The sequence below is a fragment of the Bos indicus genome, chromosome 8 (assembly GCF_029378745.1).
Source record: "Bos indicus isolate NIAB-ARS_2022 breed Sahiwal x Tharparkar chromosome 8, NIAB-ARS_B.indTharparkar_mat_pri_1.0, whole genome shotgun sequence".
NCBI lineage: Eukaryota > Metazoa > Chordata > Mammalia > Artiodactyla > Bovidae > Bos > Bos indicus.
Window position 1 is genome coordinate 11783863 of NC_091767.1, and position 17400 is coordinate 11801262.

Sequence of the window (17400 nt, forward strand, 5' to 3'; positions counted from 1 at the left end):
AGTCTATTTAATGCTCTTTTGGGTCCTAGAATAAAAAGTAGATTTTAACCATATGTAGTTTAAAGAGGAGAACATTATAATAAGTAAAATTGTATTATATATAATATAATATTAAATATATTTAATAAATATTAATATATTTAAATATTTTATTTAAAATATTTAATAAATATTAATATATTTAAATATATTTAATATAATATTAAAAATATGTCCTTATATTTTAAAAATATTTTTCCCTAAATAGGAAAAGATTCTATTTGACTTTTGGCTTCTTCACAAAACACATAAAACAGGCAATAGCAACCTTTGACTTCTTCACGAAACACATAAAACAGGAAACAAAAAAGTGCGGTTAACTTCATACGAGTGAAGGTGTTCTGAAGGGAAGAGCTGTTGAGCTTTGGAATGGGTGGCTGAAAGGGTCTGCAGGACCAGAAACACGTCCTGAAGAGCTGCTCTTTCCCCTCTCTGTGACTGCTTACAGGAGAAGAGAAGACAGAGTCCTCTGTCTTATGCTGCGTCATTCACACTGATGTTACTACAGAGTGACAAAAAGGCTCGTTTCACTTTTGTGTTTAAAAGAGAAAACACATTATTCTGTTCCCTTTCTAAACTAATGGATAGTGATTCTTTTAAGAATTTACAAGGTTTTTTTTTTTTTTTTTTTGCAACAGCTAATCATCACTTGATAAAAAGCACAAGCAAACAGACTGATGTCTCTGTAAGGCTCCAGTTTCACTTGGTTCTGAAAGGTGAAGCAGTTAATACATGCACAAAATTAACAATACTGCCTAAAATTGTCATACAAACCTCAGTTTACAGTGACAAAGTCAAGTGCTTTGTAAGGTAAAGCTCTGTGACTTCTGGGAATGAGGTGACTTATTCTGGAGAAGTCTTAGGGAAGGACACAGAATAGGGCCAGGAACATGCCCACGTGACCACTGCTCAGTCATACTAAGGGGGCTCTGCCCTTACCTTTGAGATAGAGATGGAGAAGCTTAGGAAAATCCGTGCCCTCTTAGAGCACTCGTCTTGGGTTTTCCTTCTTATAACAGAGACTGATACTTAGCAGGATTGTGTAAATTCCTAAAGAAGCAAAACTCTGTGGGAACTCTGTTTTACTTGGTAGAGGAAACGCCTGTCTATCCTTGAACCTTAACATGGGGAGGGACCAGGCATGGGGTATGCTTTCTATGTCAGCTTTCGTATTCATATAAATCACATGCAGCCATTATTCTTTTGTCTCTTCTGTCAATAGCATTGACCATTTCTTTATTGAAATTAATCTATGAAGATATTTGAGTGAAATTGAGATGTGTGCAGTAAGAGAAAAGGTCTCATATATTGGACAGGCTTATGTTGGAATTCTAATCTACCACATACTAAATGTATGTCTGTGTGTGGCTCAGTTGTGTCCGGCTTTGGTGATCCATGGTCTGTAGCCCACCGGGCTCCTCTGTCCATGGGATTTTCCAGGCAAGAATATTGGAGTGAGTTGCCATTCCCTTCTCCAGGGGTTCTTCTAGACCCAGGGATCAAACTCAGGTTTCCCACATTGTGGGTGGATTCTTTACCATCTGAGCCATAGGGAAGCCCTATACTAATTGTATAGCCCTCAGCAATGTACTTAACCTCACAGACCCTTCATTTATTTTTCTGTAAAAATCACAGAGGTTTGTAATACGGACTAAAATTAGAAGTATGAAAAGTGTGGCTCATAGTAATAGAAACTTAATAATACATATTACTTGCCTTTTTATTTCAGACACAAAAATGCTTTTGTATTGATTTTTGGAAATAATTATAGAGTTGGATAACTATTATGGATATAGATATAAGTGTAAACCTTAATAGTTGAAGCCATTCTGAGCAAAATTATTTAATGCCTCAAAGAAAGTTAATTGTTAAAAATTGTACCAACAGTTTATTTTTGTTTCTTAAAGTTTCCATTCAGTCTTAAGGCCTTGATATAATTTATAAATCCATAGAGATAGTTTTACATAAAAATATTTAACAAGTGTGAATTAATAACAGAAAGGAGCCATGATACTTTCAGGCATCATTTTGACAATATTCTTATTCTAATTATAAGTGAATAATACTTTTGTTCTTTGTCTACTAGGATTAAAACATGTTCTTTTTTGTCTTTTGTAATGCTTTGTTTTGGAGGGAGGCTAAATATTAAACATTCATATCTTAACTAAGTCTCATTGTTTTTAGGATGATATTAACTGCATAACAGTTTTCCTCTCACTATCTTACATTTATATACATATACCATATATATATATATATATATATATATATAATTTAGTACAGTTCAGTTGCTCAGTTGTGTCCGACTCTTTATAACCCCATGGACTGCAGAATGCCAGGCCTCCCTATCCATCAGCAACTCTCAGAGCTTGCTCAAACTCATGTCCATTGAGTTGGTGATGCCATCCAACCATCTCACCCTCTGTCGTCCCCTTCTCCTTCTGCCTTTAATTTTTTCCCAGCATCAGGGTCTTTTCCAAGGAGTCAGTTCTTCACATCAGGTGGCCAAAGTATTGGAGTTTCAGCTTTAGCATCATTCCGTCCAATGAATATTCAGGACTGATTTCCTTTAGGATGGACTGGTTGGATCTCCTTTCAGTCCATGGGACTCTCAAGAGTCTTCTCCAACACCACAGTTCAAAAGCATCAATTCATCAGTGCTCAGATTTCTTTATGGTCCAACTCTCACATCCATACATAACTAGTGGAAAAACCATAGCTTTGACTAGATGGAACTTTGTCAGAAAAATGTCTCTGCTTTTTAATATGATGTCTAGGTTGGTCATAGTTTTTCTTCCAAGGAGCAAGTGTCTTTTAATTTCATGGCTGCAGTCACCATCTGCAGTGATTTTGGAGCCCAATAAAAGAAAGTCTGTCACCGTTTCCATTGTTTCCCCATCAATTCGCCATGAAGTTATGGGACCGGATGCCATGATCTTCATTTTATGAATGTTGGTATTTAAGCCAACTTTTTCACTCTCCTCTTTCACTTTCATCAAAAGGCTCTTTAGTTCTTCTTCCCTTTCTGCCATAAGGGTGGTGTCATCTGCATATCTGAGGTTATTGATATTTCTCCTGGCAATCTTGATTCCAGCCTGTGCTTCATCCAGCCCGACATTTCACATGATGTACATTGCATAGAAGTTAAATGAGCAGGGTGACAATATATAGCCTGATGTATTCCTCTCCCTATTTGGAACCAATCTGTTATTCCATGTCCAGTTCTAACTGTTGCTTCCTGACTTGCATACAGATTTCTCAGGGGGCAGGTCAGCTGATCAGGTATTCCCATCTCTTGAAGAATTTTCCACAGTTTGTTGTGCTCCAGAGAGTCAAAGGCTTTGGCATAGTCAATAAAGAAAAGTAGACGTATTTCTGGAACTCTCTTACTTTTTCTATGATCCAATGGATGTTGGCAATTTGATCTCTGGTTCCTCTGGCTTTTCTAAATCCACCTTGAACATCTGGAAGTTCATGGTTCACATACTGTTGAAGCCTGACTTGGAGAATTTTGAGCATCACTTTGCTAGCGTGTGAGATGAATGCAGTTGTGTGGTAGTTTAAGCATTTTTTGACATCGCCTTTCTTTGGAATTGGAACGAACACTGACATTTTCCAGTCCTGTGGCCACTGCTGAGTTTTCCAAATTTGCTGACATATTGAATGCAGTATTTTCGCACCAGGATCTTTTAGTATGTGAACTAGCTCAACTGGAATTCCATCACCTCTGCTAGCTTTGTTCATAGTGATGCTTCCTAAGGCCTACTTGACTTCACATTCCAGGATATCTGGCTGGAGGCGAGTGATCACACCTTCATGGTTATCTGGGTCGTGGAGATCGTTGTGGATAGTTCTTCTGTGTATTCTTGCCACCTCTTCTTAATGTCTTCTGCTTCTGTTAGGTCCATGCCATTTCTGTCCTTTATTGTGCCCATCTTTGCATGAAATATCCCCTTGGTATCTCTTGAAGAGATCTCTAGTCTTTCCCATTCTATTGTTTTCCTCTATTTCTTTGCATTGATCACTGAGGAAGCTTTCTTATCTCTCCTTGCTATTCTTTGGAATTCTGCATTCAGATGGGTATATCTTTCCTTTTATCCTTTGCCTTTAGCTTCTCTTCTTTTCTCAGCTGTTTGTAAGGCCTCCTCAGACAACAATTTTGCCTTTTTGCATTTCTTTTTCTTGGGGATGGTCTTGATTACTGTTTCTTGTACAATGTGCAATGTCACAAACCTCTGTCCATAGTTCTTCAGGCACTCTGTCTATCAGATCTAATCCATTGAATCTATTTGTAACTTCTACTGTATAATCGTAAGGGATTTGATTTAGGTCATACCTGAATGGCCTAGTGGTTTTCCCTACTTTCTTCAATTTAAGTCTGAATTTGGCAATAAGGAGTTCATAATCTGAGCCACAGTCAGCTCCCAGTCTTGTTTTTGCTAACTGTATAGAGCTTTTCCATCTTTTGTGGCAAAGAATATAACCAATCTATTTCGGTATTGACCATCTGGTGATGTCCATGTGTAAAGTCTTCTCTTGTGTTGTTGGAAGAGGGTATTTTCTATGACCAATGCATTCTCTTGGCAAAACTCTGTTAGCATTTGCCCTGCTTCATTTTGTACTCCAAGGCCAAATTTGCCTGTTACTCCTGCTATCTCTTGACTTCCTACTTTTGCATTCGAGTCCTGCATGATGAAAGGACATCTTATTTTGGTGTTAGTTAGAAGTCTTGTAGGTCTTCATAGAACCATTCAACTTCAGCTTCTTCTGCATTATAGACTTGGATTCCTGTGATATTGAATGGTTTGCCTTGGAAATGAACAGAGATCATTCTGTTGTTTTTGAGATTGTATCCAAGTACTGCATTTAGAACTAGTTTTTTTTTTTTTTTTTTTTTTACTATAAGTTACACCATTTATTCTAAAGGATTCTTGCCCACAGTAGTAGATATAACGGTCATCTGAATTAAATTTGCACATTCCAGTCCATTTTAGTTCACTGATTCCTAAAATGTTTATGTTCATTCTTGCCACGTTCTGTTTGACCACTTCCAATTTACCTTGATTCATGGACCTAACATTCCAGGTTCCAGTGCAATATTGTTCTTTACAGCACCTGACTTTATTTACATTACCAGTCACATCTACAACTGAACAGTGTTTTTCCTTTGGCTCTGTCTTTTCATTCTTTCTGGAGTTATTTCTCCACTTTTCTCCAGTAGCATATTGTGCACCTACCAACCTGGGGAGTTCATCTTTCAGTGTCATATCTTTTTGCCTTTTTATACTGTTCATGGGATTCTCAAGGCAAGAATACTAGAGTGGGTAGCCTTTCCCTTCTCCAGAGGATCTTCCCAACCCAGGGATTGAATCCAGATCACCCTCATTGAAGGTGGATTCTTTACCAACTGAGGTATGAGGGAAGCCCATATATAATTTACTATACATAAAAAACTGGATATATGTATATAATTGAATCACTTTGCAGTATACTTGAAACTAATACAACGTTGTAAATCAGCTATGCTTCAATTATATCCCCCAAATTCTATTAAGTACTTTTAGATCTCATCTGGTAATAAGTTAGCAATATATAGTCCAATTCTTCACTCATATTTAAAGAAATCGAAAATCCAAATAAAAATAAATTTCAGTAGGAGGTAAGCAAAATTTTTTGTGTAAAAAGAAAATATTTTTTGCAAATTCCAATTGTAAATGTGTGATGTTTTTATGTCTCATTTGTCCCAGTATAACTTTCTTAAAAGAATATACTTCAATACTTAGATAGGAAATTATTTAATTTAGTGTTTTATTTATGTTTTTGAGATTGTAAAGTTTATTTCAGTTAAGATGGTTCTGTGAGTTCAAACTTTGCTGCAGCTCCTTCTACTAAAGCTGACTCTTGAATAGCACAAGTCCTCTTATAGTCAGATTTTTTTTTCATTAAATACTGTAGTACTTCATGATCTGTGGTTGGTTGAATCTGCAGCTGTAGAACTGCAGATGCAGAGGGCTGACTTTGGGACTTGAACATTTGCAGATTTTGGTATCCATGGTGGGTCCTGAAATGAATCCCCCATGGATACTGAGGGATGAATGTAGATAACAATGATAGACAAAATATTGAACTAGAAACAACCATGAATGGACTAATTTGAAAAAACAGATCATCTTGGTATAAACTTTTCAAGGCACATCAATTTGAAATTCCAAACACTTTAGACTGAGAAGTTTCTTAACTTCCAGGGAAGAAAAAAGTAGGCTACAGGAGTACAGGCAGAACTTAGCTGCATTCTTCAACTGGGCTTTCACAAGGCTTCTGTCAAGTTTGGCTTCTGAGGAAATACTGGTGTCTAACCTCCCTCAGGTTGTTGGAAAAGTTCATTTCTTGTGCCTGTAGATCTCATGGTGGCTTGCTTCTTCAAGGTCAATGAGAAAACATTTCTGACCTTCAGGAGTGCCCCAGTCCCTCTTTCGAGGGATTTTTCCCCGTTAAGTCAAGCCTATCCAGGATGTTCTTCCCCTTGATCAACTCAAATTCTACTAATTTGGGCCCTTAATCACATTATAAAAATCCTTCCCCTTTGCAAGGGCCTCTGGATTTGAAGCAAGTCATAAATTCAGCCAGCACTTGGGGATTATATTAAGAGTCATAAGGTGTTACTTAGGGTGTGTCTGCCACAAAAGAGTATATGCATGGTTATGTGATGAGGCAAAGGGAGAAAGGTGTCTCACTCTATGGTGACAAGCCCATATCTATAATGCTTAAAATGAAAGAAATTAATTATCAATATTAACAGACATAGAGGAAAGTGTTAAAATGATGTGCTAAAAGAGGGGAAGATGGTTTGTTTGAAAAGATGGATATGGGAGGGCAATGATGACAACCACTGCTGCTTACAGGAGAATTTGTGTAATCACGTGACTTTTAGAGTAGGTGATGGCATAAGTTTGGTAAAAATGAAAACATTAAGGGAAGAAAATAAGAGGTTTTTCAACAGTTCAAGGAAGATCCAAGTTTTTAGGGAAAAAGTACCCTTCAAGTTACAAGCAGAATAAATGTTCAACAGATTTTAATGCAGCTGCAGAATATCATAAAAGTACAGAGGTTTCTTATATGGGTTAAGATAAAAATTCCAAAAAAATGCTTGGAACATAAAAGTCAACATTTAGTATTAAGGATGATTAAGAAGAAATCTTCAAAGATATCACATAGAAAAGGCAGATTATCTACAAAGAAATGACAATTAGGACAGGTCTCAATAAAATAAATGTCAAAAGAAAATGGAGAACCACATTGAATATGTCTCAAACAGTCTATCATTTTATATTTATATAAATTAGAATTTAAGAATTAAGTTAAAATAGAGGCATTTCTAGACATCTGAAAATTAAGAGCTTACCATAACTCAAAGGTTTTTCACTAGCAGAAATATGAGAGAGAAGAAGAGTGTGGGGTATATAGAGCAGTCCTGAACACAGAAATTATTTTTAAAATATCAATTAATTATAGTAAATATTAATTATAAAAGTAAATAATAATTTTGAGAGCTTAAGATGGATAGAACTGGAACTCTGGACAAGAATAAGTTATATTGGAATAAGAATGCTATATGAATAATTAACATGTGCTATATCTGTGTTTTGTTTTGGAGGACAGAAATTAGAAGCCTTATACTTGACTAACTTATAATTATGTATATTAAAAATTAATGGCAAATGATTGAAGCTATATACAACTATGTTTTAGATCTTCAGACCTTATTTATCTAATAACTAGAATTTTGTATCCTTTTATCAACCTCTGTTTCTCTGTGTTCCACTATCCCATCACCCCTGCCAGACACATTCCTCCTTTACTCCTGGCAAACACTTTTCTACTCTCTCTGTTCATGAATTCAACTTTCTTGAATCCTCGTATAAGTGGTACCATGCAGTATTTGTCTTTGTCTGGCTTATTTCACTTAGCATTATTTGCTCCAAGTTCCAGTTGTTTCAAGTCACAGGATTTCCTTCTTTTTAGGGTTGAATTTCATGTGTGTGTGTGTGTGTGTGTGTGTGTGTATAGCCACATTTTCTTGATCCATTCACCCATCAGTGGATATTTGGGTTGTTTCTACTCCTTGGCTATTGTGTATAATGTTGCCATGAATGTGAGAACACAGATACTTCTTCAATACAATGGTTTTGTTTCCTTTTTGATATGTACCCAGAAGAGGCATTCCTGGTTCATGTGGTAGTTCTATTTTTAATTTCTTTTTTTTTTTTTTGACAAGTACATACACAGGTATTTTTATTGTTAAGGTATAGTCAATTTAATGTTCATGCAGTTTTCCATAGTGTCTTAGCAGTTTACATTCCCACTAATAGTGCACAAGGGTTCCCTTTTCTCCACATCCTCATGAGCCCTTATTATCTTTTGTATTTTTGAGACTAGCCAGTCTAACACGTGTGAGGTGATACCTGATCATGGTTTTGATTTGCTTCCCCTGATGATTAGTGATTTTGGAGCCCAAAAAATAAAGTCTGACACTGTTTCCACTGTTTCCACATCTATTTCCCATGAAGTGATGGACTAGATGCCATGATCTTAGTTTTCTGAATTTTGAGCTTTAAGTTAACTTTTTCACTCTCCTCTTTCACTTTCATCAAGACGTTTTTTAGTTCCTCTTCACTTTCTGCCATAAGGGTGTCATCTGCATATGAGGTTATTGATAGATGGTGATTGCTGTCATGAAATTAAAAGATGCTTACTTCTTGGAAGGAAAGTTATGACCAACCTAGATAGCATATTCAAAAGCAGAGACATTATTTTGCCAACAAAGGTCCATCTAGTCCAGGTTATGTTTTTTCCAGTGGTCATGTATGGATGTGAGAGTTGGACTGTGAAGAGAGCTGAGCGATGAAGAATTGATGCTTTTGAACTAGGGTGTTGGAGAAGACTCTTGAGAGTCCCTTGGACTGCAAGGACATCCAACCAGTCCATTCTAAAGGAGATCAGTCCTGGATGTTCTTTGGAAGGACTGATGCTAAAGCTGAAACTCCAATACTTTGGCCACCTCACGCGAAGAGTTGACTCATTGGAAAAGACTCTGATGCTGGTAGGGATTGGGGGCAGGAGGAGAAGGGGACCACAGAGGATGAGATGGCTGGATGGCATCACCGACTCGATGGACGTGGGTTTGGGTGAACTCTGGGAGTTGGTGATGGACATGGAGGCCCGGCGTGCTGCGATTCATGGGCTCACAAATAGTCGGACACGACTGAGCAACTGAACTGACTGACTGACTGATGATTAGTGATGTCCAACACTTTTTCATATACCTATTGGCCATTTGTATATCTTCTTTGGAAAAATGTCTATTCATGTCCTTTGTCCATTTTTATTTTCTTTACGTTTAAAAATTTTATTTTATATTGAATTATAGTTGATTACCAGTGTTGTATTGGTTTCAGATGTGTAGCAAAATGATTTAGTTATACATACACACACATATATATATTCTTTTTCAAATTCTTTTCTCATTTAGGTTTTTATAGAATGCTGAATAGAGTTCCCTGTGATACACAGTAGGTCCTTGTTGATTGTCTGTTTTAAATTTAGTAGTGTGTATAGATCAGTCTCAAACTCCTAGTTTATCCAGTTCTCCATCTTTCCCCTTTGGTAACTATAAATTTGTTTTCCAAGTTTGTAAGTCTGTTCCTTTGCCCACTTTTAAACAGAGTCATTTGTGGGTTTTTTGCTATTGAGTTGTTTGAGTTCCTTAAAATAATTTGATTAAGGCTTTCAGGTGAACTAGAAGACAATGTTTGTCTGTTTTAAGATGATATTCTTAGAAAAAGGAGTACCCTCAGGTTTGTGTTGATCAGTTGTCTATCTCAAAAACCTGCAACAATTAATGTGATGCAGCATTTGGAGCATTGTCAAACAGGGATATTTGTTTTGAACTCTCTGCTGCCTATCTTAGTATGCAGCCTAAGTTTCATGATTGAGTGTAAAGAGTGGATTAGCCATGCCTGTAAATGTCTGTGCTCTGTCAGATTGCTTCCAATGATATTCTTACTTTCTCTGATATTATTTCTCTATCACAATACATCACTAAAAATTCTTCATGTTATCATGGCCCTTTAAAGTCTATCCTGCTTTGAGAAAAAACTGGTTATAGTCTAAAGATATAGGAGCTTTGATTAGTATTTAACATTCTACTGAAATTAAAACCTATATTATAAACCACCCTTAAAAATATTTTCCATTTTATTAATTGGGTTACATTTAAGATTATTTTCCTTATTTTCAGTTAACTATATATAAGATCTTTCCATAGGCTTGGCATCTTGTTAAGCCCAGTAGATTCAAATATTTTTATAGTATAGCCTTCCTGCCAGCTAGTAAAAATGTTTTCCCCTCTCACCTATATCTATATATGTATTTGCCTGTATGGCCAGGCCAATCAAGATGGCTGTTCTCTTGCTCTCTGTACATCACCTGCTTGAGTAGTTCTTGCTTCATTCACATGACTGGCTAACCCTTTTAATTTTAGGGCTTAATCAGTAACTATCTACATGCTTCATGATTTCTTGGTGGCTCAGTCGGTAAAGAATCTGCCTGCAATGCAAGAGACTGCCTGTAATGCAAGAGACCTAGGTTTGACCCCTTGGTTGGGAAGATCCCTTGGAGAAGGGCATGGCAACCCACTCCAGTATTCTTGCTTGGGCAATCCCATGGACAGAGAAGCCTGGCAGGCTACATGACATCACAAAAGAGTTGGAGATGACTTAGTGACAAAACTTCCACCACCAACAAATGTTTGACCCCTGCCCCAGCCCCTGGTTTTCCTGGTAACTGATGAGAGAATCTGGCATTGATTTCCCCTATAAATGGTAGCCTTCTTCTCCCCCAGGAGCAATGATTGCTATTGTGTCTTGTGAGCCAACTGCCATCCTTAGTGGGATGTTGTGCCAGTACTTCGCTTAAGACTAGTGGGATTCCTTCTCCAATAAACTGTTGATGTCTGTCGCCATCTCCAGGCTCACAACTCGTTCTTGCGGGCTGAAGCAGTTCCAAGGTTTACAGGCCTGTGGGGTGCAGCCCAACGCTGTATCTATAAATAAATAATCAAACTGAAAAATCGGGATTGCCTTTGATTGTGATCAAGCTGTGAGAAATTTCTGAAACACACGTGACATTGTTTGAAGAGGGAAACAACTCTGAATATGTGGCAAGGGGAAGGCTGGTTCAGAATGTGGGCACCATCCCCAAGTGATTGAGATGTGGTGATGGCAGAAACCTGGAACTGGTGCCTTTGGGCTGCTATCCTGCCGTAGAACATCCGATGGGTCCACACCTCCTCCAGGCCTCTCCCCCTTGGGTCAGGTGGCAATAATCAGAGGATCTGCCATTGGGTGTGGATATTGAGTTTGGGAACTTGGATAGGAAAAGAAACACAGAGAGTCCCAGGTGACGGGGGCACTAGGAAGAGCTGGGGGCACCCAGGAGGCTAGCTAGGGGTACACACTGGGTCGCAGCTCCTTCCTTCAGGACGCAGCAGACGGGAGAATGCAAGTCACCTGAGTGATGAGCCTGCTACAAAACCTAATGAATTCCCAGACTAGACAGTTTTCTCTGAGCTGAGTTGATCGTGTACATAGGTAATGCTGAGCTGTTAACTGAATCTAAAGCACGTCCCAGTGTGAAAACGGAACTCGTGGGACGTGGCAACTCATTGCCTGAGGTTGCCCAGAGGCAAGTCACATGTGTACTTCACTAATCTTGAGTGAAGACTGCTGGCTGAGACCTGAGATTCATGGGATTCTCATTCCGCAGCTCAAATCTTTGAACTGATAAGAGCACAAACTACGTGTCAGATTCAGTACACATGCTCTGCATTGAAACCTGATAACAGCTCTCTTCTGTCAGATGAAGAAACAGTACTGAAGATATAAGTGGTAAAAGCAGGGTGCAAACCAGCATTCCTAACCTAAAGTTACTGCACTGAAACACTTAAGAGAGAGGTCAAGATCAACTTGAATCAGTAGCCAAAAAGGAAGAAACTTGGGAATATTCTTGAAATGACATCGATTTCTCTCTGCTGGGAGTTAGTGAGGTGAAGTGGGAGAAGAACTTGGGCAGAGTTCTAACAACTGAACAGCTACCCCAGGAAAAGAGAAAGACAACAGTAATCGTAAGAAGAGTTGAATGTCAACGAACGTTTGAACTCTGAGTAGATTTTCTTTATTCAGCTTTTTCTTCTCAGGTTAAAGTTCATATGTCTTGAATTTATTTTAACGTATAAAACTTTGATACTCTGATGTTGTGATTTAGCTGTCATGAAGATCTTCAGTTTTTACATTCTCTAAGGTGTTGTGTGTTTGACCTTGAAATGACTGATAAGTTCTTTAGCTTTGGTGTTTCTCAGTTAATTAGTGTATATATTCAAATAAGTAGTCTAATCTTAACTACTGCCTGGTATTTTCTCTATGTTACATAGCAGATTCATTTAGAGTTTTTCATTTCAACTTTTACCTTCAGTGATTTAGAAATGTACGGAGTGTTTTCTGCTTCTCCACTTTTAGGACTTAAGAAGCTCTACTTAGAGATCAAAGAGGTGGACTACACTAATAAGCAGGAGGAGAGGAGATAGGAAATGAATAATTAAGATGGATTTATCAGAAACAAGTAAGTACAAACCCTGTTAGTTTTAAAAGCCTGTGTCTGATTACTTGATAAAGGAATACTAAGTCGTGTAGCTTCTTCCATAGATGAAATGTCTCTTCTAAACTTTTTGCTTTAATAATTGACACATATATTTAAAACTTGGCTATTTTCAATATCTAAGCACATTTTATTTTTAATTACAATTATATTTTCAAATTTAGAAGTATTTTCAAAATAAGATTATTTGCCAAAATATTCTACTCTTCTACCCTGATAGTATTTGAGGATATCTAATCTGATCTCTCTTTTCATGTTTTTTTTTTTTTTTTAATATTATGCATATGGAAAAAGCAAAGCAGAAGGGATTTTATCTTTGCCTAAATACCATGTTTAGGTCATCATCACTCTTATATTTTTAAATTGAAATAACTTTAAGTAGAATTTATTATATAGCATTTTGAAGATAAACAAATGTCATGATCATCTTCTAAAGAAGAGGCAAAGCAGTTTGCTAAACAGAGACAGAGCAAAGTGCCAGTCATTGCAATTTACTTTTGATTTTGCTGCGGAAAGAATGTGAAAGTCCCCAGAGCATATGATAATGTTTGAAGTGCTAGAACACATTTTTCCCCATTAATTCTTTATATTACCGCCCACATCAAATAGGCTTTCCTGCAGTTTACTGTTAGCTGTATACTCTGAATTTAAATAGCTATAGGACTGTTCCCCTGCCTAAGGGTACAACAAATGTCGTGACTACTAATTGAAACTGTAAAGCGAGGGCGATTATTTCTTCTCTTGGTACTTTGTACTTAAATATCTGACTATGATTAAGAAATAGGCTGCTCTGTTGCGTACGCTGCCTTCCCTAGTAATCACAAACAGCCAAGTAGAGTAGAGAATGCATGGGTTGTTAGTTTTTAAGTGCAGGTATAAAACCAATTGAAAATGGAACACCCTGCAGCATTCACAGGATTTCAAATATTTTATGATAAGAAAATACTTGGGAAAATAAGGGTTATATTCTTCATTGTTTTTATTTGTTCATTAAATTAGTATTTATTGAGGATTTGTTTTGTGTTAGCACTGATCTAGGCACTGGGAAAACATCAGGGAAGCAGAGAAGAAAACAGTCCCCATCCTCATGGATCTTACATTAAATAAAATATTTAAGTTTACATGTAACATAAAATATTCTAAAAGGTAGAAATGGAATAGAAAATAGAATTTTTGTATGGAGAAAAGTGAGCTGGGACTTGAGATGGCCAGTGTAAGTTAGACAAATGGCCAGGAAAGACCTTGCACAGAGGGAGACGTGTGCATAAAACCCGAAGTGAGTCACACAGAATATTGAAGGAAAAGAGCTCAAGCAGAAGGAAGAAAACAGCGAAGTCCCTAAAGCATGTGTGTGCTGGAAATAGGCAAGAAACCAGCAGGAGAATGGTATTGCTCAAGAAAATTGCCTCAGAGAAGAATAAGAGGTGGCCTTCAAAGTAGGAGTTTTGGAGGTGGGGCTTTGTAGATTTTTATGATGTGATGGAGAGAGAAAATCACTGGGACCTTGGGGCAGCCATCTGACAAGCTCTGTGTTATATTTTAATAAAAATTCTCTAGCTGTGTTCTTGGGGGGAAAAATAACAATAATGGAACAAGGGCAGGAGTGAGGAGTAATGATGCTAGAAATCATGCTCCCCTCTCTTCCTGCTCTGTGCCTCCCAAGAGTGACATGTGTGGCATATATTAACTCTTAAGTGGCTTCTCTGAGTCTGTCTTGCATTGGGGTCAACTAAGGAGAGACATCTACAGGGGAGAATGGGAGGTGAGTAAAATTTACATCCTTATCACTCCCCTCTCCTGCTGTTTCCGGTCCCCAGTGGTTGTCTGTGTCCATCCCCCAGGGACTGGTTCTTGCCAGTGGTCCTCTGTGTTATCTACATCTATGACTTCCTGTAACAACTTCTAAGCGTGAAGGTTGTTATATCTTCCTGCCAGAGCTAACATGGGGATATCACGTTATCCCTTGTTGATTTTCTAATATCTGCTCATGCCTGCGTGTGTACTCAGTCACTTTAGTCATGTCTGACTCTTTGCAACCTCATAGACTGTAGCCCTTCGGGCTCCTCTGTCCATAGGATTTCCCAGGCAAGAATACTGGAGTGGGTTATCATTTCCTCCTCCAGGGGATCTTTCCAGCCCAGGGATCGAACCCGCATCTCCTGCACTACAGGCAGATTCTTCACCACTGAGCCATTAGGGAAGCCCCAGTGTCTGCTCATACCTCTGTAAATAGCTCCTTTGTTATGTCCTCCTTAACTGTTCATGTTTGCCATCTGTTTTCTGCCTGGAATTGCCTGATGCCCCAGATAGGGGACATGCCATGCTCTGGGGACATAGCATGGTGCTTTGGTCCAGGGTGATAGCAGTGAAGGTGGTGAAATGTGGTTGAATTATGGAGATGTGTAGACATCAGAATCTCCTGGATTTACTAATGAGTGCAATGTAGGGTGAAGTGTAAAAACATCTAGGTAATGCCTAGATTTTTGGCCTGAGGAACTCAAATAATGGAGTTGACTTTGGATATACTCTCTTGAAGTTCAAGGGAGAAAACTGAACTAGAGATAGAAAACTGGAAGTCGTATATGGAGAGATGGTTATTACACCTTGATATAGGGTGAGATCAGTAAGGGACTGAGATCTAATAAGAATCTGGGTCTTGGCACAGCCTAATATTTAGAATAAATGAGGAAAAATCTGAAAAGGAGAGTGAAATGCAATTACACAGTAGGTAAAAGGCATTCCGAAAGATTGTTATATTCTGGAATCCAAGTGAAGAAACTATGCAATGAGAATGAGTAAGAAAGACTGCTTGTAAGGTTTTGGGAAACTGATGCTGGCTGACTTTCAGTGTGGAGTATTAAATTAAAAAATATATGTATATGTATATATATATGTAAATATTTTTGATACATAAGTTGCAGATAGCACAAAGAGATATTTGTCTAGTTGTGACAGCTTCATAAGACAGCTTGTATTTAAGATGTGAAGATACAAATGTGACTACTTCTTAGCATCCTACAGTGTCCATCTATATGCTAAGCCCTGACGGATTCTAGTGTTAGAATGTTAAAAGTTATTTACCCTAAAATTGCTATATAACACAGGGAGCTCAATCCAGTGCCCTGAGACAGCCTGGAGGGGTGGAGTGGGGTCGGGAGTGGGAGGAAATCTCCAGAGGGAGGGGACATATATGTTTGCTATGGCTGATTCACGTTGTTGTACGGCTGAAACCAACACAACATTGTAAAACAATTATCCTCCAATTTTAAAAAAGTTATTTACCCTAAAGAAGTAGAAGCATCTGAATTAGGGGGAAAAACACAATATTCAGTGACTTCTACAGGACAAGTTCATGAATTTAATGGTATGAAGGGGAAGGAGGTGCTGCTTTTCAGCCCATCCTCAATAACCTAAATAGTGAAGAATAAGGAGAACTTGGAGCTCACCTGTTGGGAAACATATTTATAGCTACCGTAAATAATTTAAGGGAGAACTTCAGGTAAGGAGGGCAGCCATAGGCTACTTTGTTATGTCTTAAAATTCTTAACTCTCCATATCTTTTGTCTTTAAAAATAGCTAGTGATTAATTTAGTGATTAAGTAAAAATAATTCAATGAGCTTATTTTCTTGAGTTTTAGTTGATACATTATTTTTTGATATGGTACATTATTATAATTCCAATATTTCAGTTCATTGGAAAAATCTCACTTTTTATGAGGTTACTCATTAATCATTACAAAAATGCTTACGTGTGTCACACTTTTATAATTAAATTATTCTGCAGAATGAGCTATTGCTGTGTGAAAGATTGGCCTCAAAACCTAATTCAATACTAGATTAGCAAATTTCTTTCCAAAGGGATTTGAATCAGAAAGCTCACAGGAATCATGTAATATATAAAAGGAGATTTATATTTACTGACACCAGTCTTAATTTGTACACATATGCCAAGGTGACTAATCAAAAAATCGATATTAATAGTCCTATGTGAAACTTTTGATTCAATTCATTTCAGGCATTAAGGATACAATTTTCTAGGACCACACTTGAACTGCATTTCATTTTACTGTGAAATTTGAGAGGAGGCCTGAGATTTTCTGATTATTCTTTTCATAAACCTTTATGTTCTACATGATACTCACTTCTCCCTAGAATTATGGTTTTCACAAGCATGCTAAAGATTTAGATGATCTCTCTTACCAGCAAAATTTTTCTTTTTTAATCTTTCAAAAATATATTCAGCATGCTTCCCTTTATTTAAGAAGGTAGAGAGTTAAATAAGTAGGGGGAGGTGGATGAACCTAGAACCGCTTCTACAGAATGAAGTCAGGAAGAGAAAAACAAATATCATATATTAATGCGTACAAATGGAATCCAGAAGAATGGTACCCTGATGAACCTAGTGAAGAGCGGACTTGTGGACATTCTAAGGGAAGGTGATGGTGGGACGAATTGGGGAAGTAGTGAGGGGGTAACAGGCAGGAAGGCTAGGGGCCCCCAAGCAGAGGAAATAGACGGCAAGGGTCAGCCATTTTTTTTTTTTTTTTTCCTTCTCTATACAAAATTTAAAGGGGATTTCTTTTAAAATCCTGTGTTGCCATGACGACATCTGGTTCCCCCTGAATGTAAGTTTTCTCAGACCTTGAGCTA

General features: G+C 37.6%; 1 long non-coding RNA gene across 1 annotated transcript in view; it reads left to right on the forward strand.

The window, feature by feature from the left end:
• The window catches only part of LOC109562820 (uncharacterized), a 266627-nt gene that overhangs the window by 213847 nt on the left and 35380 nt on the right, over positions 1-17400 (forward strand). The window contains exon 4 of the long non-coding RNA XR_002181227.2: positions 12612-12714. This is a non-coding gene — a long non-coding RNA (uncharacterized lncRNA). The remainder of the gene's footprint in view (positions 1-12611; positions 12715-17400) is intronic.